We start from the raw sequence: 27,067 nt of genomic DNA on the forward strand, positions 1-27,067 counted from the left end.
TCTTTGTGAATTAGGAAGCCAGCATTCCTGGATTTGTTTAAATTTGTGAAACATTTTCTACCTCTGTCCTGACTGCCAACGGTAGATGCAGTCCTTGGTGACCTGGACCAAAAACAAGTCATTATGGTTTAGTCAGTGGTAGTCATCATGTACTGTAACTTGGACAGGTAAACCTGGTGTGGCTCATCCCTCTCCAGGTTTGCTGCACTTGAAGGTCATACTAGGACGCCTGCCATCCTTCACAGAGTATTTTCAGCTGCTTTTTGCTCTATGGGATTGTGTTGCTTTATTTTTCTGTTTGAGATGCAAACCAAAGGTGTAGAAGTCAGGCAACACTTGGCCAGATCATAGTTTTCACTTTTTCCTTCTTTAGAAAGTCCTGTGTGATTTTGGCAGTGTGCTTTGGATCGTTGTCATGCTGGAATATTTCTTTTCTGCCAAGCTTCTGCAGACTGAGAGTCATCTCGTCAGCCAGTTTTTTTCTTTCTTTTTTTTTTTTTTTTTTAAATCCACAGACATTCATGGTGCCATCTATAAATGCCATCTCCTCAACACCTTTGGTAGTGTCTACAGATACGGACCCGTACCCGTAGCCTGTGGGCTACGGATACGGCACTTTCCATTTGCCAGACAGATACGGACCCGTACGCGAGTCTCGCGAGTCAAGAAGCTGCTAACCACTGCAAACTGTTGAAAGGTAAGCAAAGGTTAAGGTTAGGGTTGGTGTTAGGGTCAGGTTTAGGGTCCGTACCTGTAGTACCGATGCTACGGGTCCGTACCGCTAGCGTCTACCGGGAGTCACGTGACCAGATCTTGCGTATCTGATTGGCAAATGGCAAGTGCCGTATCCGTAGTCCACAGGCTACGGGTACGGGTCCGTACCTCTAGCAACAACCAACACCTTTAGCTTCCAGCTGCCCTGTATTATCACAGTCCCAGCTCCATGCTTCACTGCCGGGATGGCTGTGGAAGTCCTGTCCAGGTTCACACCAAACATGCTGGACCTCATCTGAGCAGAACAGGTGTATCTCACCTGACGGAAGAATGTCTTCCCAGCACCCATCAGACCTCTTTTCATGTTTCTTTTGGCAGTTTTGTGACAAAGAGCAAGCAAGAATTTTTTTTATTTTTTTGGGATACAGATAAACTTTCATTAATAACCCTTGTGCCAAGTTCCTAGGCAGTCTGTTTTTAGGAGCTTGATTGCATAGTCTGAGGTCATTTTAGTACAGCCATGGAGTACAGTGCTTTGTTCTACACCTCATTGATTACTTGTTCTATACCTCATTGATTACTTTTTCTACACCTCATTGATTACTTGTCCTACACCTCATTGATTACTTGTTCTATACCTCATTGATTACTTGTTCTATACCTCACTGATTACTTGTTCTATACCTAACTGATTACTTTTTCTACACCTCATTGATTACTTGTTCTATACCTCATTGATTACTTCTTCTATACCTCATTGATTACTTCTTCTGCACCTCTGATTATGGCAGCTACTGTGTTTGAAATCATTGTTAGTTGTTCACTAATCATTTTGCATACTTGTCCATCTTTGTCTCACAACCAGATGTTTGATTTCTGGCGACTTGTTTTCATGTGAAGTCATGAAGCAGAGATGCAGACATACGGATGAAGTGTGAAGTGAAAAGCTGAGAATATTATGGTGTTCCCAGGTCATTCTACAACCATGTTCATGCAATTAGGCCAACTGGAAATTACAGCTGCCCTCGGTCTAGCTTCAGTGATCACAGGTTTCCCACCAGTCATTACAAGTTTATTCACTTCTACTGCCACTTTCTAAAATGCTTTATTGTTTTTGTTCATTAGGGGACACAGTCATTATAAACTCTGGTATTCTTTTACTCCATTAAAATAATGCATTTATTGATAAATGCTACTATTTTGAATGATTTCAGTCGATAGACTAACTTGGTGTTAGTTTGAAGTTGCAGTTGTGGTTGTTTTGTCTGCATAAACTGGATGTTTCACTGCATTTATCATGTAGTTCCTGCTTACATGTTATTAAGCTTCACACTGTTCTGTGTTTAAGTAGATCTCCACACCTGAATCTAAATCTGAAGTGAGGTAGTAGTCCGACACACAGAAACTGTGCATAATGATCAGGTAATGATTAGCACAGTGGCTTCCACCGTGTCAACATAAAAGGTGTAGTTTGGGTGTCAGAGAGCAGTAGCAGCTTCAGCCGTTACTGAGACTTAGTTATGGTGGAGATGTTTGGGTTGATTAAAAGACAAGGAAATCTGATCTGTCACAAACATGAGAAGGAAGACTGAAAAACACTGTCTGCGTTATTACGCTATTATTATTAGTATTATTAGTAGTATTGGACTATTTCTGGCATTTGTAGACAAGTATTAACTGACCGATCTGGAAAATATTTTAACAGTCAAATATTTGGTTCCCTTTTCACTAAAATTATTATCATTGAAATGTCTTCACATTTTGCTCAGATATTTTTACTCTTTTACACACATTTATACATTTATCTTCCCTTTAGACCCTCTCAGACTGAACTCTTATCCGACCAAACCCTCCATCCCAGACCACCCAGCCCTCTGTTTGTTTGTCCCATTTTATTTAGATCTCTACATGAACATGTAAAGAATTCATTTCATAAAGCTGTCCGTTAAAGACATGTATTTATTTTATTTTTAAATGGAATGGGCCTTCTATCTACCGTGTTTTATATCCCAACACACTGAATATTTGTTTATGTCTTCTTGAACTTGTACCATCACATTAGAATCTATAAATGTATGACAGCCATTACCGATGATTCATTCATTGTAATTTAGTATATTACAAATAACTGTAAAAAAATAAACAACAAAAAATTTAGATATATGTCAACTCTTACTTGTTGCTTGCATGAAAAATAGCCCCTCACTGAGCTGAACATCTCAACTTTGTGTCCCTTTTTTTGTCTTCATTCCACAACAACAGAAAGCATGAGCAGTACATTTCTGTGTTAACGGTCCTATGTCGTAAAGGTGTTCGGGAGGACAAAAATAGAAGCTAAAAAACCACGGGAGGAACGAGAGAAAGAGGAAGAGAAGACAAAGTTGTGAAGCACTCAGAGAGAGACAGAGATGGTGCTCAGAAACATCTCAGTGGTGGAACGAGGCAGGTGTTTAATTTGAGAATTAAGACAGTGTGAAAGTTCATAAGTATGCTAATGGCTCTGTGCCTCAGTCTGCCAGATGAAGCTTCCTCCACTGCTCATGAGGAAGAAGAAATCCAGCTGAAATGCTGTCAGAGTAACGTGCACTGAAACTTCATCCTCATTTTGCTCCTGTGGGGAAAGAAAAGAAAAATGAAAGATGTTTAGTGGCACATGGCCGCACCAACCCTGACCAGAAAGCACTGATGAACATTAAAGAAGTTGATTCTCTGGTGGATGTAATCTGTCTGTCTGCCTGTCTGCCTGTGATCCCAGCAGAGTCCATGGTAGTCTGTAGTATTACACATAAAAACTACTAACATATGCAGTATAGGGACCAATGACAGTGACATAAACACAGGTTCTTGATTATTATATTCCCTGCCTTCTGTCCACCCTCAGGTCTCAGAAAATACTAGAATCACATGTTCATGTCCTGTTATTTTCTATAAAAACGACAACAACAAAGAACAGGAGCATTAAGAAAATAGTTTGTCGAGAAACAGAAGCTAACCTTTGACACCACAGAGACTCTTCCTCACTTTATTTCATGTGATTCTGTACTCATAATATCAGTGAAACAGTATATTTTTGACACATTTGGACAAAAAAAGCATTTGATCCTTTTATCGAAGAGTGAAATAATTTGATATCCTCAAAAACATGATGTATATGATTTAAATGCTGAAGTCATTTGAATACTTTAACCCTGGTTTGTCCTGTGAGTCAAATTGATTTGTTTTAAAGTTAAAAGCTGAAAGGTAAAAACATAATTTCACAATGAAACTTCGGATATCCATATTTTCAACATTTTTTGGGAAATTTTTGAATTTTTTTTGTGTAAAAATGAAATGTTAAAAAAAAAGTTTCTTAGGAACATTCACAGAAAAAAAATCAACCAAAATCCAGCGAATTTCACTGGATTTTGGTTGATATTTTTTGTAAATGTTCTTAAAGAAATCATTAGAAGTTTTACTTATATATATATGTAATCATTTTAGATATTTTTGGGATTATTGGAAGATTTTTACTATTTTTTTGAAAATAGAAAAAGAATTTTCTTGCCAAATTTGGAGTTTTTTTTAAAAAATATAATTATCAAGGGACATTTTAAGGAATTATTGGAATTTTCTTACTGAAGGTTTTGAAAATTTTCTGAAATTTTAGAATATTTTTCCTCAATCTTTTGGTCCTTTTTCAGACAAGGAAATAAGATGTTTTGGTGGCCGTACATGAACACAACAGGAGAGCTAAAGATATAAAAAAAACAGATCAATCACCACCTAAAACCCCATCAAAGTAGAACCAGTAATTCTAGATTAGGTTCTAATGTTTAGAACCTCCCTAGATAGAACCTGTCTCATTTAAAGCTCTGCCGCTCTTTGTTACTGGAGTGTGGTGCAACCATACCACGATCTGAAGAGCTCTCTAAGACCTTCAGAGAAAAAGTTGTGGATTTCTCTGCCAACATATTTGAGATAAATCATTCCACTGTGAGGAAAATCATCTTCTTGGGGTGTAGAAATCAAATGAGGGCCAGTTTGTCCAGGACTGACAACCTCAGTAAGAACCCCAACCTTCTATCCCAGAATGTGCAGGTAACTCTGCAGCTCTTGGTGTCAACAATGCTCATCTGCAGTCAGAAAGAGGTTACACTAATTTGACCCCCCCTGGAGGCGTGTCAGGAAAAGCCTTTGCTGTGCAGAAAGAACATTAAAGCTACAGTTTGCCAATGAACAAACAGAAAGAGCTGGTCATTTATAAACATGTGCTCAGGTCAGATGAACCAAAGACCGTAAAGCTGTATCACCACAGTGACAGTAGACCAAAGGCAGCACTTCAGGGGAAGACCTTCATAGCAGATATGAAGCTTGGTGGTACGTTAGTTAGGGTTCAGGGGTGTTCTACGGCCTCAGAGGCTAACCAGCTTGCAGTCACCGACTCAGAGAGGAATTCTGCTTCAAGATAATGTAAGGCCAACTGTCTGAAAGGTGAAGTTAAACCAGACATGGACCTTTCAACAAATGCTAGAAACAGTAATAAAAATAAGGAGCACTGAGAATGTTTTGCAGACCCATTAGGAGAACCCAGAAAATATCATTTTAAACACAAAAATACCCTTTTGACAAGCCCTTTGTGTTACTAACTTTGTGAGGAAAACAGACAGCTGTGGAATGACTGCTTTGTTGATCTTTAATAACCTATCATGTACAAGAACAGAGTTTACATCTACTGCAGGTCAGCTAGCTGTGAGTAGTCTCCATCACCGAGCTTCCAGCCACAAGTATGACTTACTGCTGTCACCACCTCCTGACACTCTCAGTGAAAGTGAAGCTGAGTGATAAAACCGTCCGTCAGACAGCAGTGAGTGCATGTGAAGTAATGCCATTTCAGATTCAGCTGCTATGCCCCATGTGTGACCCTGCAGATGTGTACGCTGTAAATTAGTGTGTTTATGAAAGTTGGGAAAGTGCAGTGTGTGTGTCAGCGCTGGCATGAGGGTCTCTGGTGTAAGAAGGTGGATGGTTTGGATGGCCTGGTGTCTGGAGGGCCCCGGGGTGTGGCCCCGTCCTCGTCTCTACAGATTTATAGTCCTCCACAACCGTCCCCACACCGGCTGCCAAGACCGAGTCAGCAGCTAATTAAAACCTTCACTGGAATCCCTGTGAAGTCACAGACCCACTGACATTGCTGCATAGTTCTGAACACATTATACACACACACACACACACACACACACACACACACACACACACATATCGTGTGTGTTGGAGGAATGGACTCTCTTACATGCACAGGCATGGAATCACACCCCTAAACACAACTAGAAAAGCCCTCAGAGAGATCAGTCCTCCTCCAAGGCTGCTCATTCCCCCATATGTCAGAAATGCAGCATTTGTTTATTAGTTATTCATGATCAGAAATCACAGCGCCATTTAATATAGATTTACCCACAAACTAAATGACCTTCCTCTGAGTACAGCCGTGTGTTCTGCATGTGTATGTTATGTACGAATACCAGATCATGTGACTTAAATATGTAGCGGGGGCCGGGAATTGATGGGACTCAGAAACACCCCCACAATTTAATCAGTTGTTCCTTGGATCATTTCTGATGGATAAGTCCTGATAAGTTCTCAGAGGTGGATTTGTAGTAGGATCACAATCAGCTGATGTAGTGTTCACTTGTTGTCATGGTTACAGTGACGCCGTGCCGCTATCTGGCAATGATACAGAAATCTGGTGTGAACAGCAGAGACTTTGGTAAGACTTTCATAGGACTTCTTATTCAAATTCTTATTTTTTGAATATTTCTCCAATTTAAATGTTTAAGATCATCAAACTAATTCAAATATCACACAAAGATAACCAAACCAAAGACAAAATGCAGTTTTTAAATGATGATTTAATGTTTTAAGGGTAAGACGCTATCCAAACCAACCTGGTCCTGTGTGAAAAACAGTGAAAAAGTAACTGTGGATAATCACATTTTTTTGGAAAATTAGTTCAGTTTCACTGACTACACCCAAACCTGATGACCTCCAGACCTGTTCAATCCAGAAATCACTTCAACAGAACCTGTCTGACTCAATGAAGTCGACTGTTTGATGATCTTAAACATTAAAGTGGGGGAAAATATGCAAAATATAAGAATTTGAGAAGAAGGGGGCACAGACAAAAACAAAACAGTCCATCAGTCACCCCCCCAAAAAAACCCTGTATCATCTGTGTCCACACCTCCAGCTGACTATTGTTTACATCCTCCTCGTCTTCTCCACGCCCCCCCATACCACCTGTCCGCCATAGCGCCCCCGTCTGTCCGACCTCGGTTCTACACCCCACCTTCACACATTGCAGCGCTATCCACCATTCCTTGTCCCATCAAACTATAACCAACTTTCCCATCCCCACCATCATCTGCAACAGACGCCCCCGTCCTCCCATTCTCAGAAAGTGCAACCCCAGTAACCTCAGCCTCGTTCCCCGGATATCTACACCACCATCCAAACACCACCCTCTCAAAGTGGCCTCATTTAACACCCGTTCCCTTAACAACAAAGGCCTTCTCCTCTCAGAATTTATCACTGACAATAGACTGGACCTCATTGGCCTGACTGAGACCTGGCACCGACCCTCGGACTTCTTCTCTCTCAACCAAGCCACCCCATCTGGATATAAGTATCTGGACCAACCCCGCACGGAAGGGCGTGGGGGTGGCATTGCTCTTATTTTCAAAGAGCACATTCAGACCACCACCATCTCACTTCCCCCCTCCCCCTCCTATGAACACATCGCCATGAAAATTCCACGTCCACCTACACTCATCATCTCAGTCCTTTATCGCCCTCCCAAACCCAATCCCTCATTCCTCCAGGATTTTACAGATCTACTTCTGCAACTTAACACCGACTCAACCTCCATCCTCCTACTCGGTGACCTCAACCTTCACCTTGATGACCCCACCTCCCGTACTGCTCAAGAGTTTCTGGACTTACTGCACCACTTCAACTTCACCCAGCACATTAATTTCCCTACACATAAGCACGGCCACACTCTTGACCCTGTCTGCTCTACAAACATAAACATCACCAACATCTCCAGCCACAACTTACATATCTCTGACCACCTCGCTATTTCCATGGACATCCACATCCCCCATCCCACTCCTAATTTGACAAGGTCAATTTCCTTTCGCAAACTCAACACCATCTCTCCTGCACTTTTCGCATCCCACCTTGTGGACTCCCTTACCATCTCCCCCCACTCCATCTCTGCTAACACTGCTGACCTTGTCGACTACTACAACACCACCCTCTCCACCTGCCTTGATACAATTGCACCCGTCCACAATAGAACTGTTTCCTTTAAATGCCCCTCCCCCTGGTATACCCCTGATCTCCGTGCCATGAAGAGGAAAAAACGCCAGCTCGAACGCCTTCATAAAAAACCCTGCCTCACTGTCCATCTCCATGCCCTCATTGACCATACACACCTCTACAGAGACGCCCTGAACGCCGCCTGGACTTCCCATTATTCCCGCACCATCCACAACAGTTCTGGAAATCCAAGATCACTTTTCTCAACCGTAAACCGCCTGCTCAAACCTCCCGACTACACCTCCTCGTCTTTTACCACAAATAAATGTAACTCCTTCCTCACCTACTTCCAAAATAAGATCAGCTCTATCTACAGTTCTCTCCCACCATCCTCTGCCCCCATTTCACCTTCCCCCACCACTCCCAACTCACCAACCCTGGCCCTCCGTTGTTTCTCCCCCGTCTCTCCTGGTGACATAGGCGTCAGTTTAGGGGGGGACGGTGGGGACGTGTCCCCCCCACTTTTGTCAGGGGTCATTTTGTCTCCAACACATTCAAATTCTTCACATGTAAGCCGTTGTAAACCCAGTTATTTTCAGTAGTATAGAAAATTCCGACGCTCCTGAACGCACCATCCGCACTCGGCTGAGAGTTGCACAGACATGCAGCACACCTTCGTGAGGTTAAAAAAAAAAACACGCAGATGCTAAATTTGCGCCTGTGCCAAGTGGAAGCTCCGACCAGAGGCGTGCAGGGGCAAAATTTCGGCCCGGGAGAATTAGTACTATAGCGGCCCAAAGACCCATCTACCCGCATGTACTGATAGCTCAAACACTTGAGCCTCTGCCTTTGGTGCGGTGGTTGTGAGTTCGAGCCCAGCTTGTGGCATTTTGCCGCCGTTCTTTGACATTTTCTCAAAGTGCTGTGGTCTCCATCCCCCCCACTTTTAAAAACAAACTGACGCCCTTGCCTGGTGACATCTGTAACCTCCTGAAAACAATGAAGTCCCCATCCAGTATCCTGGACCCCGTTCCATCCAACTTCATCAAATATTGTCTCCCCTCCATCTCCCCCCTTATCTCAACTATCATCAACTCCTCCTTCAATTCTAGCTCCGTCCCAACCTCCCTCAAACGAGTCGCTATCACACCCATCTTGAAGAAACCTGGCATGGATCCCAACACCCCCAACAACTTCCGCCCCATCTCTAACCTGCCATTCCTTTCCAAAATCCTTGAACGTCGCCTCCCAACTTACAGCTTTTCTCTAAACCAATAACTTGTTTGACCCGTTTCAGTCCGGCTTCCGCAAAAAACATAGCACTGAGACCGCCCTATTAAAAATCACAAGTGACCTTCTGTTCTCCTCCGACTCTGGCCAACTCACAATCAGCATCCTCCTCGACCTGTCAGCAGCTTTCGACACCATAAATCATTCCATCCTTCTCACCCGCTTGTCCTCAGATCTCAGTATCACTGGAACGGCACTATCCTGGATCAAATCCTACCTTTCAGAACGTCATCAATTCATCCACATCAATCACTGCTCCTCCTCTGCCGCCCCACTCCTCTATGGTGTTCCCCAGGGTTCGGTGTTTGGCCCCCTCCTCTTCTCCCTCTACCTTCTCCCCTTGAGCAACATCATCAGACAACATGGACTTCAATATCACTGCTACGCTGATGACATCCACATATACATCTCCACCTTCTCCATCACCCCCTCCACTCTGGCCACTGTCACCTCCTGCCTCCATGAAATAAAATCCTGGTTGGACCAAAATTTTCTAAAACTCAACAGTGCGAAATCTGATCTCATTATTATTGGCCCAAAATCCCTCACCAGCTCCACCGCCTGCATCTCTATCCCCATTGACCACTCCCACATCTCCCCTTCATCCCTTGTCTGTAACTTTGGTGTCCACCTTGACCCAAACCTCACCTACGACCACCATATCTCACAGCTTGTCCGCTCTGCTATCCTCCAGCTCAAAAACATTGCACGTCTCCGTCCCTTCCTCACCACCTCTGCTGGTGAAACCCTGATCCATGCTTTCATTACCACCAGACTTGACTACTGTCACAGCCTCCTCCACGGACTTCCATCAACCACCCTCAGCAAACTTCAACGCATTCAGAACTCTGCTGCCCGTCTCCTCACCCGCACCCGCCCTTTCGACCACATCACCCCTGTTCTCCGTCTACTTCACTTGGTCCCTGTCACCTACCGCATCCAGGACAAGATCCTCCTCCTCACCTTCAAGTCCCTTCATAACCTGGCCCCGTCCTATCTCTCTGATCTCCTCGTCCCCTATATCCCCAGTCGTTCCCTCCGCTCAGCTGAAGCCCACCTCCTCTCATGCCCCTCCACAACCAAGCATCGAACCTGGAGGGACCGGGCCTTCTCTGTTGCCGCCCCCACCCTTTGGAACTCACTCCCCATCTCCGTCCATGCTTGCCCCAACATCACCAGCTTCAAGTCCACCCTTAAAACCCATCTGTTCAGACTTGCTTTTACTTCAACTTTTTAATTTTAGTATTATCACAACTTTCTACTGTTTTATATCTTATTTCCATATTGTTTTTATATCTTATTTCCCTACTGTTTTTGTTTTCTGTTTTTGATTATGATGCTTTTCATTCTACCTTTGTAAAGTGTCTTTGCGTTTTAAAAAGCGCTATATAAATAAAATGTATTATTATTATTATTATTATCTGGTCTTCTTAGGACGGCATTTTTTGGTGAAGTCATCGGTGGTAAAACCATCCTTTTGGTCCAACCTAAAATAAATCTAAATATCTGGAGAGATGTGACGTGGACTGTCACTAATATTCCCTTCAGGTTGAACTTGTACAGCCTCACATGAACTCTCTGTCTGGTTTCGGTCTCCATCCTTTATTTTTCATCCGTAGACCTTCTAGAGGAGTGGGACTGGGTGTGGTGGGTTTGTGGGATCATCATGGTGTTCGGCTGTTCGCAGCTTCTCGCTGCAAACACCCACCGGCCTCGTGTGCATCATCTGTCCAGTCTGTGTCGGAGTCAGGAAGCCTCGAGGCCACAAGGAGAGTCGGTCGTAGCCTCCAACCACAAACCCTGGTGAGACTGTGGACCATCACTTTACTCACAGTGACAGCAGCACATCAGCCACCCACTGCATCACTGCTACCAGCCATCTCTAGTCTGTTAAAGGATTAGACAAATCTGCTGTTTCTGGGTTGACATTTGCTTCTGAAAACTTCCTGCTGGAGAGCTGGGTGCATCTTCATTTTCTTTAAAAAATATGCCCCGAATTAAATTAATTTATGAAATGGTGCTCTGTGTAGACAAAGCTGGTGAAGAAGAATTTTACAGTGAATCAACAGAAAATTCAACTAAATTCTGTATTTATTCATCAATGATCAAATATCCACAGATCAATATACTTCCCTTTATTTTATCTACGTCCCCATTCTTTTTGCCTTTCAACGCTGAATTTAGAATTTACAGGAAAAAAAAACCTCTTTCCTGTGAAATTGAAAACATATTTCTGCTAAGTAATGTCCATTACTTTAAAGTGTAAAATGTCAAATAAGTGATTTAAAGGAGTGAATTTAAACATAAAGTGGAGCAGCCAGTAGGAGCCAGAAGTCACACCGTTAGTGCCAGGCCCTGACTGGCAGTCGGGAGAGGCGGTACTTTTCCCGGTGGCCTGCCTCCTTATTGGCCTGCCTGGACAGGCCAGCCACGGACTGGCAGGCCAATGAAAAAAAGTTGATTGGCTGTTTGGCAGACAGGCCAGAGACAGCAGCGCTAGAAGCCTTACAGAGTACACGCCCACCCTCCTGTCACTCACACAAAGCAAGTGCTCTGAGCTCTAAATCAGAAGGATAGGGATTGGTCAAAGTGACATTTTTTTTTTAGAAGAAACGTGCCATGATTGGTTAGTTGCTTTATGGCCCGCCCCTTCATAGCGAGAACGGGGAAGCATGCACTGCAGAGCGGTGATATGAGAATGAGGCGAGAGTGTGGAAGGAGTGAAGATTATGGAGCACCCTGAGAAAGCTGGCGGCAAAAAACGAGAAAAGACGAAGAGAAAAGGTGGACATGAGAGGGAGATGGAGAAGAAAATAAGGTTGCTCGAGGAGGAAGGGGCAAAGTGTTATAAAATAACACACATTTCATCAACCCCCGCCCAGGTCCAGCAGTGTACAGTTGAAAATAAATGATGCTGCTACTTCAAGTAAGTTTACAAACGGTTGGTTCTTCTCACAAATGCATCATCAGACTTCAAAGGCCAAAATATAATAAAAAATGTCTGGCCCAAATAAGCTCCACAGGTGTCAGGTGGGTTGCAGGAAGCCTGAAAACGTTTGAGACCCCCTCTTCAGGTAGGATAGGCAGTTGACTTACAATTTTCAGTTATAAAATGAACATTGGTGTTTGCATATACTATTAGCTATGACCAGCTGACATCTAAATGATTTGCTGACAAAATAATATATATTTTTTTAATTCCACGTTATATAAATAATAGGAAAAGGAAAACATTGGAAAAATTGGTGAGGGTAGTGAAGAGATTACAGAAGAGAAAAGTACTGGACTGTATGGAGCTGTCGTTATGGTTGTGTTTAATAGACTTACTGTCTGTTTAGTAGTGTTGCAATTGCTATAACATAACTGTAAAAGGCATATTTTTGGAAGGAAAAAAAAACAAAATTTTGGTGCATTATCCCAAGTGACACAACCCTTGCAGTGGCGGAAGTGGCCTGACTGATTGGAAATCTCCCGGCCTGAATTTCTTTCCCAGTCCGGCCCTGGTTAGTGCGATAGAGACCATCTGAGTGAATGAATCAGTCCAGTGGTAGTAGTCCAGATGTGTTAACCTCACTTTAGTCCAGGTTCCACATTCAGCCTTACCTGATCTCCAATGAGCCACATCAGAAAAATCAGAGCATATTAACCTATAAATAACAACTTCAACTTTCTCCCTTAGTTTTAGTTCAAAAACGTACATCTGAAAATGATCATATTGAATGAACTGTCTTTTTACGAAACATTATGATCACCATGAAATTTCTACAGAAAAATAAGTTCAACAGTACTGGCCTCGGCTGATCATTTGCATGTGCATTACAACTTCCAGATCACAGTTTATCTACAAAGAAACACAACATTTAGTCACAGCTATCTGAAACTGAACAACCTAGTATTTTACTTTATGATGAACTTGTCAAGATCTAGAAATTATTTAAAATTTACATTTTTACATATTTACAGTTAATGTTTTCTCTGTAATTTCTACTGTTTGTAAAGTCATCCTGCGGGCTGAAATAGACAATCTGGTGGTTGGTTTTGGCCTACGGGCCGTATGTTAGATATCCCTGTTGCAGAATGAATACTGTTGGTCCTCGACTTATGTCAGTATTCCGTTCCTACGGCACGACGTAAGCAGATTTTCGCCATAAGTCGGAAATCACATTCTCCTATGCGTCCCCTGTGTGTAGCACAGTTCAAGGTGGTATCCAACCAGAGAATGGAAACCAAGCCGTCTTCCTCTTATAGCGCCACGTGACGACGTATTCATCCGCTCTGCTCATCAACTAGTTCCATGTAACAACGAAACGTTGTAGGTGGAGGACGTCGTAAACTGAGGACCTGCTGTAAATGTACCTGAAAAATCCAGTCACTGATGAATTAGAACAGTCAAACAAATTCCATAAATAGGTTATTAAAACACACGAGTCAGGGAATTAATACAAGAAACCATCCATGTCACTAAATATCCTTCTGAGTACAGTAAAATCATCGTTGAGGTATTGTTATTAAATTAGTCTTCCTACAACAGGGTGTTTGAGTGAAAACTGTGTAATAAAGAGACTACTGAGTGAAGCCACCAAGACAACAATGACCTCTACATTCTAACTGTACATAAGACAGAATACTACATGCTTTATTGACTCTAATCTTAGAGAGCCAGCAGAATAAAGCAGTGTTGTATTCTGGAATGGAAGTCAGTGTGTATTAGTGTGGATATTAATAGGCTGTGTAAGAAGCAGGGCTCTGTCCTGTGGCCTTTTCCAGAGATCTCTCCTGATGATGGGGTGTGGTTTCAACAGCTTTCCTTTACTTCCACACATCTCTTTGAATTCAGTGATGAATCTCAGCTCAGATGTGCTGTCTTGATTCCTTAAGACAGGACTAAAGATAAAGGAAGATATCTCTTTCTTTGCCTTTTTCTTCCCCACTTTGACATCAGTGAGCAACAAATGACACAACAAAGAGGAGTGGATGATTTATGACAAAAGAGCAACGCCTCCACTGGAGATTCAAGCGACGTAAATCAGAGTGCTGATGGGGGAGGAACATTCAGAATAGGACCGGGAGAGCTTCTATTTCCATTTCCACCCATTTGTGCATGTAGCTGTGGGTTTATCCCATTGTCTTTCTCTGTGTGGTGCTGAATGTTACCTCCATAAATACTGGGAAGGTGCGGTTCAGGTGGTAGAGTCCACAGGTTGGTGGTTCGAGCATCTCCACAGGCCAGACCTGGACATGACCCAGCTGCTCTGATGGCATCCTGTCGATACTGGCTAATGGGAAACATGGTTAAGAACCACTAAGTAGAAAGGTGAAGGTTCACCTGGACAGGTAACAGTCTATCACAGGGCTACACATAGAGAAAAACAATCAGACTCACATTCACACCTACAGACAGTTTAGAATCACCAATTAACCTCAGCATGTTTCTGGACTGTGGGAGGAAGCTGGAGATTTTTTTTTTTTTATGTACTGATGAATCTTCAGCAGTTTTGCATTTTTCAGACATCGTTCCTGCCAGTAATTTTCTAACTGCACACACAAATAATGAATCTGGATGAGCAGTGAGCCAACCTGAAGAAAGCATGGACAGAGGTTCAGAGGTCAAGGAGGTGTGGCATCGAAGCGGCAAAGGATTTTTGAGGAATGACCAAATAAATGTGCTTTAAAAATGTTTTATAGGCAGATGTGATGACACAGTAAGTCTGTTACTCTTTACATTTACTCTTGCATTTTTATAACCTGACAGTCTCTGAGCAGACAAAGTGTCATGCCCCCCTCTGATCTTCGGCGCCCTCCCTAGTGGGATGCGGACCCCAGGTTGGGAGCCACTGCTCTACATCACCAACGTGTTACAACAGAATAATAGTTGTCAGTTAGATGCACATGCAGTCTTTCAGTGACTCTGTGGGGCTCCTACACTTCTAAAATCCAGTCGGAGAAAATCTATTTTTCTTTATTCAGCTTTTATTTAGTTTCAGCGATCAGGGTGGAACTGATAAAAACCCATCCTGCGTATGGACGATGCAACAGGAAGTCCTTCTTCTCTCACACAGCGACATGACAGCAGTTATCATGAACAATAAAACTATACTTGATGTTTCCAAAGGGTGTAAAAATCTTTTTCTTCATTCAGACCTAGACATAATAAATAATCAGTTCAGAAAATTCAAGATGTCTCCAGATTCAAAGTTATTTAAATGGTCTCGACATCTGATTCTGAATATCTAACCCATAAAAATGCAACATTTCAGGGAATCATCTTTACTTTCCAGATTTACCTTTCAGTCACCTCATTGTCCTGATGTCCCTGTATTCCATAAAACCCTCCTAATGGACCCTCTGACTTTGATCCAGATCAGAGATGTATTTCCAAAGTAATATTCCAAAGCAGCATTTGTATGTTGATCTTTTTGGCAAAAATCATCCTCACCACTGAATACCTGATCACATGCGGTTAGACCATTAACAGACTTCATTCCTTTATTTCAGATGGACTTCTTCTGTGCATAAATGATGACCCAAAGAATATCAAAGTTGAAGATATGAATCTAGCTTTTCTTTTTTTTGCTAATTTAGTTGTTTTCTGCTGAAAATACGGAAAAAAATAAACATTTTCTTTCCGATTTGTCTCTAAATAGTCGTGTGATCTGTAAAGTAATTGAATGTCCACTCAGCTTTTGTGTTTTAGGACATAGCTTTACTGCTGGCTTAGCACATAGCGTAGCAGGCGGGAGTCACCACAAGTAACCAGCGCGAGTTGCCAGGGTAACAAGGGCAGTTCTCATTTACGGCACAGCGTAAGTTTTGCAGCTACTGTCGTAAAGTACAGTGCATATCAGTCCTTATATGACATCTCCCCTTTTTATAACTAGTCTTCTTTTTTTTTTTAGTAACAAATAAACATATTTATCAAAATATGCAACTCGGGCATTAACCTTTTTTTTTTTCTAAAACGCTATATGAACAGTGTAATGCATACATTCTTACATGTATTAGATTCACATATTTTGAACATTTCCTTTTTTTTTTTTTTTTGTTTTTTTTTTTTTTTTTTTTTTTTTTTGATCTGTGAAGGGCAGCGTTCGTCGTACACCCTTACAGATTAAGTCTATTCACGGGTCTGCTCAACCTGCCAGACCTTGTGTACAACTGTCCATCTTGCATCGGTGAAGGGCAAGCATTGGAAACGGTCATCTGAGTGTTCATAGCGACAGCAGGCTCGGCTTGTTGGATAGCAGCTTCATGCTGTGACTGCTGCAACAGAGGACACTGTGCAGTTCCAGAAGACGCCGGCACGCGGAGCAGGTGACGACGGTTGCGTCTCAGAGTCGCCCCCTGGTCCGTAACGATGTCATAAGATCTAGGGGTAGTGCTGTCACCAGTGACAACAGCAGGTGTTCCCCAAACATTCTGATGATCCAGCTTGGTGAGGACAGAATCACCCGGTTTCAGAGGCGGCAGGGGTCTTGAACCATGACGCTGGTTGAAGTAGAAGGCCTGTTTCTGCTTCTCCTTTGCATCTTTACTCCTGACTGATTGGAGATCCGGCCATTGAGGTCGAAGGTTTGTCTCAAGTGTCGGAAGTGTTGACTTAATCCTTCTACCCATGAGTAACTCGGCTGGGCTCACACCTGTGGTGGCACACGGGGTGGAACGATAACACATGAGGGCGAGTAATGGATCTTTCTGTGCCAAAATTCTCTTTGCGATCTGTACACCCCTTTCTGCATGTCCGTTGGCCTGAGGATTGTGCGGGCTTGAGGTGATGTGTTGGAAGTCAAAGTTGCGAGCAAAGTCCTGAAACTCCGCACAGGCAAACTGAGGCCCGTTGTCCGAAACAACCTCGTCCGGACAGCCATAGCGGGCGAAAAGTGTCTTTAGCTTTAACACTACCTGTGAAGCAGTAGTTGTAGGCATGTGAAGTATCTCGATAAACCTGGAGAAGTAATCTGACACGACCAGGTAAGTGTGCTTGTTGTAATCACACAGGTCAATAGCAAGTCTCTGCCAGGGTCTGTCAGGTAGAAGGGTTGAAATGAGGGGCTCCTTCCGCTGCGCGTGCTTCATCTCGCGACAAGTTTGACAGGATTCAACTTTGTTTTTGATGTCTGTAGAGATGCCAGGCCACCACACAGATGTATTGGCCCGCTCTCTGCATTTAGTCAGACCTTGATGTCCATCATGGATCCGATCCAAGATGTCAGTTCTTAAAGTGGAAGGGATTAGTATGCGACTGCCCCTTGTGATGATCCCATTGTACTCTGACAGTTCACTTTTAACTGGATAATAGTCTCTGATGGCGATAGGGACATTTCCTACATATTCCGGCCACCCAGACCGAATGTAGTCCAGTATTGTCTGCAAGTTACTGTCGGCTGCAGTGGTGAGCCTTATTGTCTCAAGTTTTTGTGGCGATGCTGGTACACTGCTGACGACGGCTGCAATGTAACACTGTACGTCTGAATGAGTGTCACTTTCCTCGAACGTGCTCTGTAATGGGCTACGTGAGAGCGTGTCAGCTACAGTGAGAGTCTTGCCTGGTGCATATTCAGCTGTAGGTTTGAACCTCATAAGTCGCATCAGGAGTCTTTGACAGCGAATTGGAACGTTATCCAGATCCTTTTTAGTCATCAGCGGCACCAAAGGTTTATGGTCGGTGACCAACTTAAAGCTCTCCAGCCCCACTAGGTACTTTTCAAATCTTTCGCACGCCCAAACGCTTGCCAGACATTCTTTTTCTATCTGGGCATATCTGGTTTCGGCGTCGGACAGGCGACGAGAACAGTAGGCAATGGGCTTCCAGTCCCCATCGTGTTGTTGTAACAGCACGCCTCCAATGCCGTAGCTGCTTGCGTCTGCTGATACAGCTGTAGGTCGGTTCACGTCGTAGAACTTGAGTACAGGAGACGTTGACAGAATGTCTTTGATCCGTTGGAAAGCCTCCTTCTGCGGATGGTCCCACGTCCATGTTGTCTTAGATCTCAACAGTTCATACAAAGGCTGGCCCACAGTTGATAGGTGTGGAATGTATTTTCCCAAGTACGTGAACATGCCCAGGACACGTTTGAGATCCTGAACATTTTGTGGTTCTGGTAGCTCTTTAATGGCTTTTACTTTGTCTGGGTCGGGTTTTACTCCAGACTTGTCGATCACCTGGCCCAGGAAGTGAAGTTGATTCTGTCTGAAGACGCACTTGTCCTTATTCAACTTCAGGCCGGTTGACTCGATTCTCTCCAGCACCTTGCTGAGACGTTCATCGTGCTGTTCTGCTGTGTTGCCGTACACAAGAATGTCATCCATATAGATAGCTACGCCATCCAGATCACTTAGGGTCTCAGCCATCTTTCTCTGGAAGATTTCTGGAGCGCTCGTAATGCCGAAAGGTAGGCGTTTGAACGCGTATCTACCGAATGGTGTAATGAACGTGGTTAACTTGCTGCTTTCAGGATGAAGAGGTATCTGCCAGAAACCTGAGGCTGCGTCCAGTGATGTAAACATGGTGGCGCCACTCAGCTTTGCAGTGATTTCTTCGGCAGTTGGAAGAACGTACCGCTCCCTCCTCACAGCCTCGTTTAACCTTTTCAGATCGACACATATGCGCACTTTGCCATTTCGTCTCGGAACTGGCACCATAGGTGCACACCAGTCTGTCGGTTCAGTCACTTTTTCAATAACTCCGTTCTCTACCATGCGCTGTATCTCCTCTTTAACTTCGTCTAAGAGTGGCAGAGGAACTCTTCGGGCGGTGTGTACTGCATATGGCTCAGTGTACTCTTTAAGTCTTATTTTGACAGGATCAGTCTTGAGAGTGCCGTGCTCTCCAAAAGCTTTGTGCACTTCCTCAACACGTTTGACTAGTCCCATTGCACACGCTGTGTCTTTGCCTAGCAAATTATTCGCCGTCTGGCTATGGATCACATACACTGGGAACGAGTAACGTTTTTCTTTGTATTTTGCATCAGCTTGGAATTTCCCCAAACAGTTGAGCTGACCACCCGGGCTGTTCATTGGTGGAATGTTCGACTGCACCAGTTTTTGCTCAGGAACTAACAGGTTAAAAGTCTCTTTCTCCATAACATTCAAATCTGCTCCTGTATCAATTTTAAATTTAACTGGTGTTGCTCCAATCACAATCTCTACAGTCCACTGATCACTCTCTCTTTTAGTATCTGTGACAGCACCCAGGAAATATGGTGTCTGTGAGACAGTCTCTGCTTCTGTCACTTCTCTGATTGACTTACTATGACACATTCTCTCCCAGTGACCCACCTTCTTGCACTTGTTGCATGATGATTTTTTTGCTGGACATTTGTCTTGGTCTCTGTGCTTCATTTTGCCACATCTTCCACATTTTGGTTCTGGTTGTTCGAAGTTGGCTTTCTTTTTATTTTTCCACTGCTGATTTCCTCTGTATGTAGATTTGCCGTGGGAAATCTCCTGCACCTCTGCGCACGCCCCTTCCTGCTGGTGCACCTGCCTCGTCACCTCCTCGGACTGGCGTACTGACTGAACAGTCTGGGATAACGTGAGCTGCGTCTCCAACTGTAGTTTGCGAGACATCTCTTTGTCATTGATTCCCACCACTATACGGTCTCTAATGTGCTCCTCTCTCTGAGCCCCAAACTCACAATGTTCTGATAGTTCGTAAAGAGCTCTAATAAACATTTCAACTTTCTCACCGGGCCGCTGCACTCTCTGGTGGAAACATGCGCGCTCGTGAATCACATTCCTTTTGGGATAGAAATACTCGTCGTATTTTCCTAACACGACGTCAAATTTCTTTTGATCCGCTGCTTCAGCAAAAGTGAATGCTTTGAAAATGTTTTCAGCCTCCGGGCCCATGGCGTATATCAGGGAACTGACTTGGACTTCGCCGTCTTCCTTGTTTAGTTTGGTCGCCACGCGAAACCGCTGGAAACGCTGCTTCCAATCTCCCCACTCTGTCGGGCGCTCGAACGGGAAACTGTCCGGAGGATTAAACTTTGCCATCTCCCCGAAGTCGTACGTCCACCACAAGCTTCTGACACCATGTAAAGTAATTGAATGTCCACTCAGCTTTTGTGTTTTAGGACATAGCTTTACTGCTGGCTTAGCACATAGCGTAGCAGGCGGGAGTCACCACAAGTAACCAGCGCGAGTTGCCAGGGTAACAAGGGCAGTTCTCATTTACGGCACAGCGTAAGTTTTGCAGCTACTGTCGTAAAGTACAGTGCATATCAGTCCTTATATGACATGATCGGTCTGCATTTTACAACCAAAGATCTGTACCAAAGGTTAAAATTTTTCCTCCATTTGCACAAAACATTGAAGCAAGCAGCACACTGAGACAAAGTGTCTCCCTTTCGTTAAGAATCTCCCCCATTTGTTTCCCTCCACTGCCACAGCTTGCAGGGTGGGATCGAGGTTAAATTTTGTCAGTACAAAGTCATTTAGCCAAGAGGCACATGCTAAAAGATTTATGGGGAGAAGCAGTGCCAGGGGTGAGCTTCTCAATTTCCTCCAAACAGCATCTTTCTGGAGAGGAAAGGCTGCTTCTCTGCAGCGTGTTTACATGCAAACAGTGTCAGGGAGCTCTGAGATGTTAGTTAGAGCAAAGCCCAACATTTAGATGGAGGGCGACTCCCAGCAGGCACATGAACAATGCAGAGCTACACATGCTGGACGACTGTTTGTTAGTAAGAAGGAAAGACAGCATGGAGGACGAGCTATATTTCCATCCAACTTTGCTTTGTGTTGCATCTTAAAGCACAGCTGTAGTTCAGTGTCATGTTTTTATTCTATTCATACAAATGTACAGAATTACTGTTTGGATCCAGAAAGTGGTCAGAGGGTTAACTTTTTTCTATGTGTTTGGAAAAAGTCCTGTTGAAGAGTGAAAAGCTCACCTGTACATGTGATGGTCTGTTTTCATGCAGCTGTCTCCTCCTCTTCTGCTGTCTAAATGTGGCTGCTTTCTAAGACCTTTTCACTACAGCTAAACAACCTCTGGGTTCAAGCTTTGTTGAAGATCTGGATCATGCAATAAAGAAGCAAGTTTTGGTGAAATATTGATTCTGGTGGCAGCACACGCCTCATTGCATCTAAATCTTCACAAAAACGATCTCCCTCTTTTGTTGCATCATGTTCTTGGACCTGTCAAAGATGACTGTGATTGATTTAAACTATGGCTGGGACTTTAACACATTCATTTAGATTAATTACTTACAGAAAATAAGATGTGTTAAAATGACAATGCATTTAATCTGACCTTTCTCAGTTCTCTCATTTCTGTCCCACCGGTAACACTGAGGAACACTCCAGCCCAGTAGGTGGTGCTAATGAACCTAAAGTCTGTTTTCCAGCCATGAAGAAGATCCACAGGATGCACTGAGAGACGTCAGAAAGTTTGGTGAACAGTGAAGGAAGACGAGACGCATTGAGCTCGTTGGGAGGAAAATTTTCTTTTAAAAATCTTCCTGATGGTAGCTTGGATAAAAGCCTGGTTGTTTTCTGATCACCTCAATGTAAAACATGCTGCTGTTAGCACCAGAGCTAACATTAGCTACCGGCTAACGGTGTATCCATCCCATAATAGACCACTTTAGAAGACACTGAAAGTGTTTGAGTTTACAGAAAGTCTGTAAATGTTGAATCTAATCACTATAATGTCACTGTGAGTCTGCAGTAATCTGTGAATGCAGCAGACAGATGAAAAATGCAGATAAATGGAAATGAATCAAACATTTTAGTTATTTAAGTTCATGTATATGAATATTCATCCAACACGGTCTCACGGGGATTCGTGAAACTGTCACGTCAGTTTTTGTTTCGGTTTCGTGCGCACCAACACGATGTCGTCATGTTTTTCGTGCCGCTCACCACGAGCGAAACCCGCTGTGGTAATCACATCTGAAAGTGGTTTATACCGGCGGATTCATGACGATTTAAGCTGTCCATCGGCGTTTGCGGCCGCCACCACGGCCGCTGCTGCAGCCGGATGTCTGGCGGCCGCAAACGCCGATGGACAGCTTAGATCGTCATGAATCCGCCGAATTTGCATAGGAATTTAAAGAATGTCCGGCGGCCGAAGCGGCGGCCGAAGCGGCGGCCGCAAACGCCGATGGACAGCTTAGATCGTCAAGAATCCGCCGGTATAAACCACTTTCAGATGTGATTACCACAGCGGGTTTCGCTCGTGGTGAGCGGCACGAAAAACATGACGACATCGTGTTGGTGCGCACGAAACCGAAACAAAAACTGACAAGACAGTTTCACGAATCCCCGTGAGACCGGGCTGATTCATCCATTCAGCCTTAATCAGCATTTATTTAAATTAAAAACTTTATTGTGTCAGATATTAATATTTGACAAAAATGTGATTAATCGCAATTAATTAACTCTAATTAATTAGATACATTTTTATTGGATCCCACCACTAATTTAACCTTTTAAGCTTCAGTCAATTCCAGCCGTTTTCAGTACAAAAAATCGCTAATATTCTATTTTTAAATAAAAAAATTACGAAAAATACGGGGAATATTGGACGGGCATCGCGAGGTGCATTTCCTTGAAAATGACCGATTCGGGGATTTTATACCGACTTCAGGACATGTTTTGGACAAAATAGTTTACTGGCTTGTGTCATCTGGATGTAAAAGGTTGGATTATGGCCGTTTTTTGTGGAATCTTTTTTTTTGTGTGTAATAATGAACCCGGAAATGTGAGTCGCGCTGTGTACGTTGAAGCTGTGTATAGAGAACGGATGGATGAATATTCGTTTTGTCGGACAAATGTGTTTTTCTCACCCGCTGTAGTAATCGCATCTGAAAGTGGTTTATACCGGCGGATTCATGAGAATCTAAGCTTTCCATCGGCGTATAGTGTTTGTATAATCGTGTTTGCAGCCGTCGGACATTCTTGAAATTCCTATGCAAATTCCTAGGTGCACCGCCGGCGGTACACTGAAGCTTAAGGGGTTAAAGACATATAAACACACCATTTTCCACATAATGCTAATGAGGGGCAGTCAGACTATTCTACACTGTCAGAGCTACACAACGGTCTGCTACACTGACAGACTTTTTGTTTTTCTCCAGTTAGCAGCACAAGTTTGTTCAGATAATAATCAAACAGTGGTCAGAGCTGGATCTCTGATGTATTTAAATGATCGTTTTAATTCTTATGTCCCTCTGACATGTTGGAATAAAGGACGACTGCTGTGATTTTAGTTGAACTGATCTGACTCCTCTGATTGAACAGCTCAGTAAATGAAGTGAAGGATATCACCAGCCTCATCTTATGAGCTTTTATAAATAATGTGGAAGCTTGATATGAAACATTTAGTGGAGCTCACCTCACTCAGCTCCTTCCTCTCTAATCTGACCCACGGCGCACGTTATTACCGTGCACGCTCATCACCTCAGAGGTGGAAAAACAGAACGATAACAGTGTGAGAAACGCAGCTCACTGTGTGTGTGTGTGTGTGTGTGTGTGTGTGTGTGTGTGTGTGTGTGTGTGTGTGTGTGTGTGTGTGCGTGCAGCAGCCATGTTGATGTTCTCCCTATGACATGTTGTTTATCACAATGCAGAACTCTTATTATATATTTAAAGGACCTTTGAAATGATTATGAGCTTTTGGCCCACAAGCCTCGGATGGAGGAAAACAAAAAGACGGAGTGAGAGAGCAAAAGGGAGAACAGGGAGAGGAGAAGAAGAGAAGGAGGAGGAGGAGGAGGCAGAGAGAACGTCTCCAGAGCAAAACAAAAGGAGAACAAACAAATGCCTCCCTTTTAGAGGAACCAGATAACAGGAGCAGCAGAAATCAGAGGTGTGTGTGTGTGTGTTGGTGTGTGTGTGTGTTGTCGGTGTGTGTGTGTGTGTGTGTGTGTGTGTTGTCAGTGTGTGTGTTGTTGGTGTGTGTGTTGTTGCTGCTTGTTGTCGGCACGTGCTCTCACTTTCTGCTTGCTCCTTTTTTTCTTTGAAAAGCAGCATTTGAAGATGGAGAAAACATACAGAGCTAAAGAATGCTGGGCCGGTGGAAATAGGCCAGGGAAGGAGGCCGGAGGAAGGAGGCTGGTGGAGGGAGGGTGGCGGAAGGAGGTCGGTGAAGGAGGCCGGCAGTCTGCTGATGCATCCAGGGCCGACATGTTAACAGAAATACACACAGCCAAAAACACCCAAGAATGGCTGAGAGAAAAGCGTTGGACTATTCTAAAGTGGCCTTCTATGAGCCCAGATCTGAATCCCATTGAACATATGTGGAAGGAGCTGAAACATGCCATTTGGAGAAGACACCCATCAAACCTGAGACAACTGGAGCTGTTTGCTCATGAGGAGTGGGCCAAAATACCTGTTGACAGCTGCAGAACGCTCATTGACAAATACAGAAATCGTTTAATTGCAGTGATTGCCTCAAAAGGTTGTGCAACAAAATATTAAGTTATGGGTACCATCATTTTTGTCCAGCCCTATTTCATTAGTTTGTTTTTTTAAATAATTATGTTAATCAACAATTCAAAAGTGATGGCTGATTTTGATAATTTAATTTTCAATAAATTTTTATTTATTGTTACTTTTGTGAGTTTCAAGTGATTTCAGTGAGAATTGTGGGTTTTTCCTTCTTTAACTGAGGGGTACCAACAATTTTGTCCACGTGTGTAATGAATTATACTCAGACAGTTCAGGGAGAGAAGAGCAGGAATGATGATCAGAGGGTGGAGAGGATCAGGAAACACAGGAGAGAAGTCCTCAGAGGCCAGCAGAGATCACCATGACGATGTTCTACTGGATGTTTGTGCTGTTTGGTCACACTTCTAGTTCTATTGTCATCATTTTTATTAAGATCTTTAGTAATGTACATTCACCTTTACGTACCAGCCTCTTAGTTGTTCAATTATTATCTTTATTAATTGTTATTTAATTGTTTTTACAATGAAGCAAACAAAGTCTACACGCAGGCAAGATAAAGCATTAACTCAGTAGTTAATTGTTTAGATTTTTCAAAGTTGTTATCCTGATCTTTGTAAGAAGATCTTTTTTCAAACTTTATTACAATTTACCCGCTAATTATTTCACAACTTCTACTTTTTTTTTTAGAGGAAATGACTTGAGAATTATGAAGAAATAATCACAAATAAATGAAGTGAAATGCTTTTACATTTTTATTTAATTACTCCACCAAAGAACACAGCAGAGTTACAATTAGTGTCTGTCTGTTTGTCTGTCTGTCTGTCTGTCTGTCAGCAGCATTACTCAAAAACAGACCAATAGATTTGGATGGAATTTTCAGGGAAGGTCAGAAATGACTCAAGGACCAAATTATTAGATTCTGGCAGTGATACAGCTTACAGTCTGGATCCATGGTTTGTTAAAGATTTCTGTATCATTGCCAGATAGCGGCACGGCGTCACTGTAACCATGACAACAAGTGAACACTACATCAGCTGATTGTGATCCGACTACAAATCCACCACTGAGGACTTATCAGGACTTATCCATCAGAAATGATCCAAGGATTGAGCAGCCTTGGAGGAGGACTGCTCTCTCTGAGTGCCTTTTTTGTTTATTACATGTCTTCCTATAAAGCCAATCCACTTGTGTACCCACGGCTATGATCTTTACTTTGTTGGAGGCAGGTAAACAGTATCGGTGTTTATTCAGTGAGAGCTTCCAGGTTCCATGAGGATTCCTGCTGTGTTCTGTTCTCTTTATAACACTCTTCACTGTAGCAACACATTCAAAGTTTTCCTTTAATTTGTCGCTTGTCTGAGCTTCACTGCTTTTGAAAATGTCACATTAAATATCCTCACTGATATGAACTGATGCAAACTTCTATAAGAAACAGGAAGTTTAGTGTTGCCATGGTTACAGAGAGCAGCTCTGGCTGATGTGTAGTTGTTAATCTGTAATGTGCCATTTGATGAACTGATGGATTCACTGAATGACTTTGATACGGAAACAAGCAAGAGGACATAAAACAAAACAAGAAAGAAACACAAAAACAAGGACTGTGATATTTTATCTCCTAATTACTGGACCTAGACCAGTGAATTCAGCCTGAACACAAATAGGCTAAAAACAATTTATTTACAACACCGCCGTAACTCACTTTGTGGAGAAACTGGAGTATATCTTAGTTTGCTTGGCAATCATTGTTTTGTTTTGTTTTTTTATTTAATTTCAGAGGAGACGGTGGAACACAGACAGAACAACACAAATGAACTAACCTCAGTCTCATCAGTGAACTTTTCTATGGTCTGATTTATAATAAACTCTCCAGAAATACATCCGTGTGTCCTGAACCCTGAAGGATAATCACATCACACTTTATGATGTGTTTTTATATGTTCAGTCTTCATCATGAGACTGTGTTGTGTGGGAAATCATTTGGTAATGGTCTGTTTGAGGAACATGATATCATACAAACATATTCTCATGTTGACTGTCGCTGTTCACGTTTGCAGAAAAAACAAACTGGATCTTTTTTTTAAACAGTGAACAAAGGTTTAGGTTACGGTTAGAGTTAGAATCAGTGATTAGAAACTCCTTAGAAATGGTTAGAGCTGGGTGGAACCTGTTTTATTTTAATAATATATTTTAATAATTTATTCTCTGTTGTTGAACTGTCTGGTGTCATCATGCCAACACTTAAAAAACCTCTCCATGTGGATGTCTACCAGTCTGGCAGATACCTTATAACTGTTCATGGGATAATACAAGCTTCTGAGACTTTTATTCTTATTACAAATCTTACATCTACTGATATCATCCTTGAATAAATTAT

This window comes from Acanthochromis polyacanthus, chromosome 1 (genome assembly GCF_021347895.1).
Source record: "Acanthochromis polyacanthus isolate Apoly-LR-REF ecotype Palm Island chromosome 1, KAUST_Apoly_ChrSc, whole genome shotgun sequence".
Taxonomy (NCBI): Eukaryota; Metazoa; Chordata; class Actinopteri; family Pomacentridae; genus Acanthochromis; species Acanthochromis polyacanthus.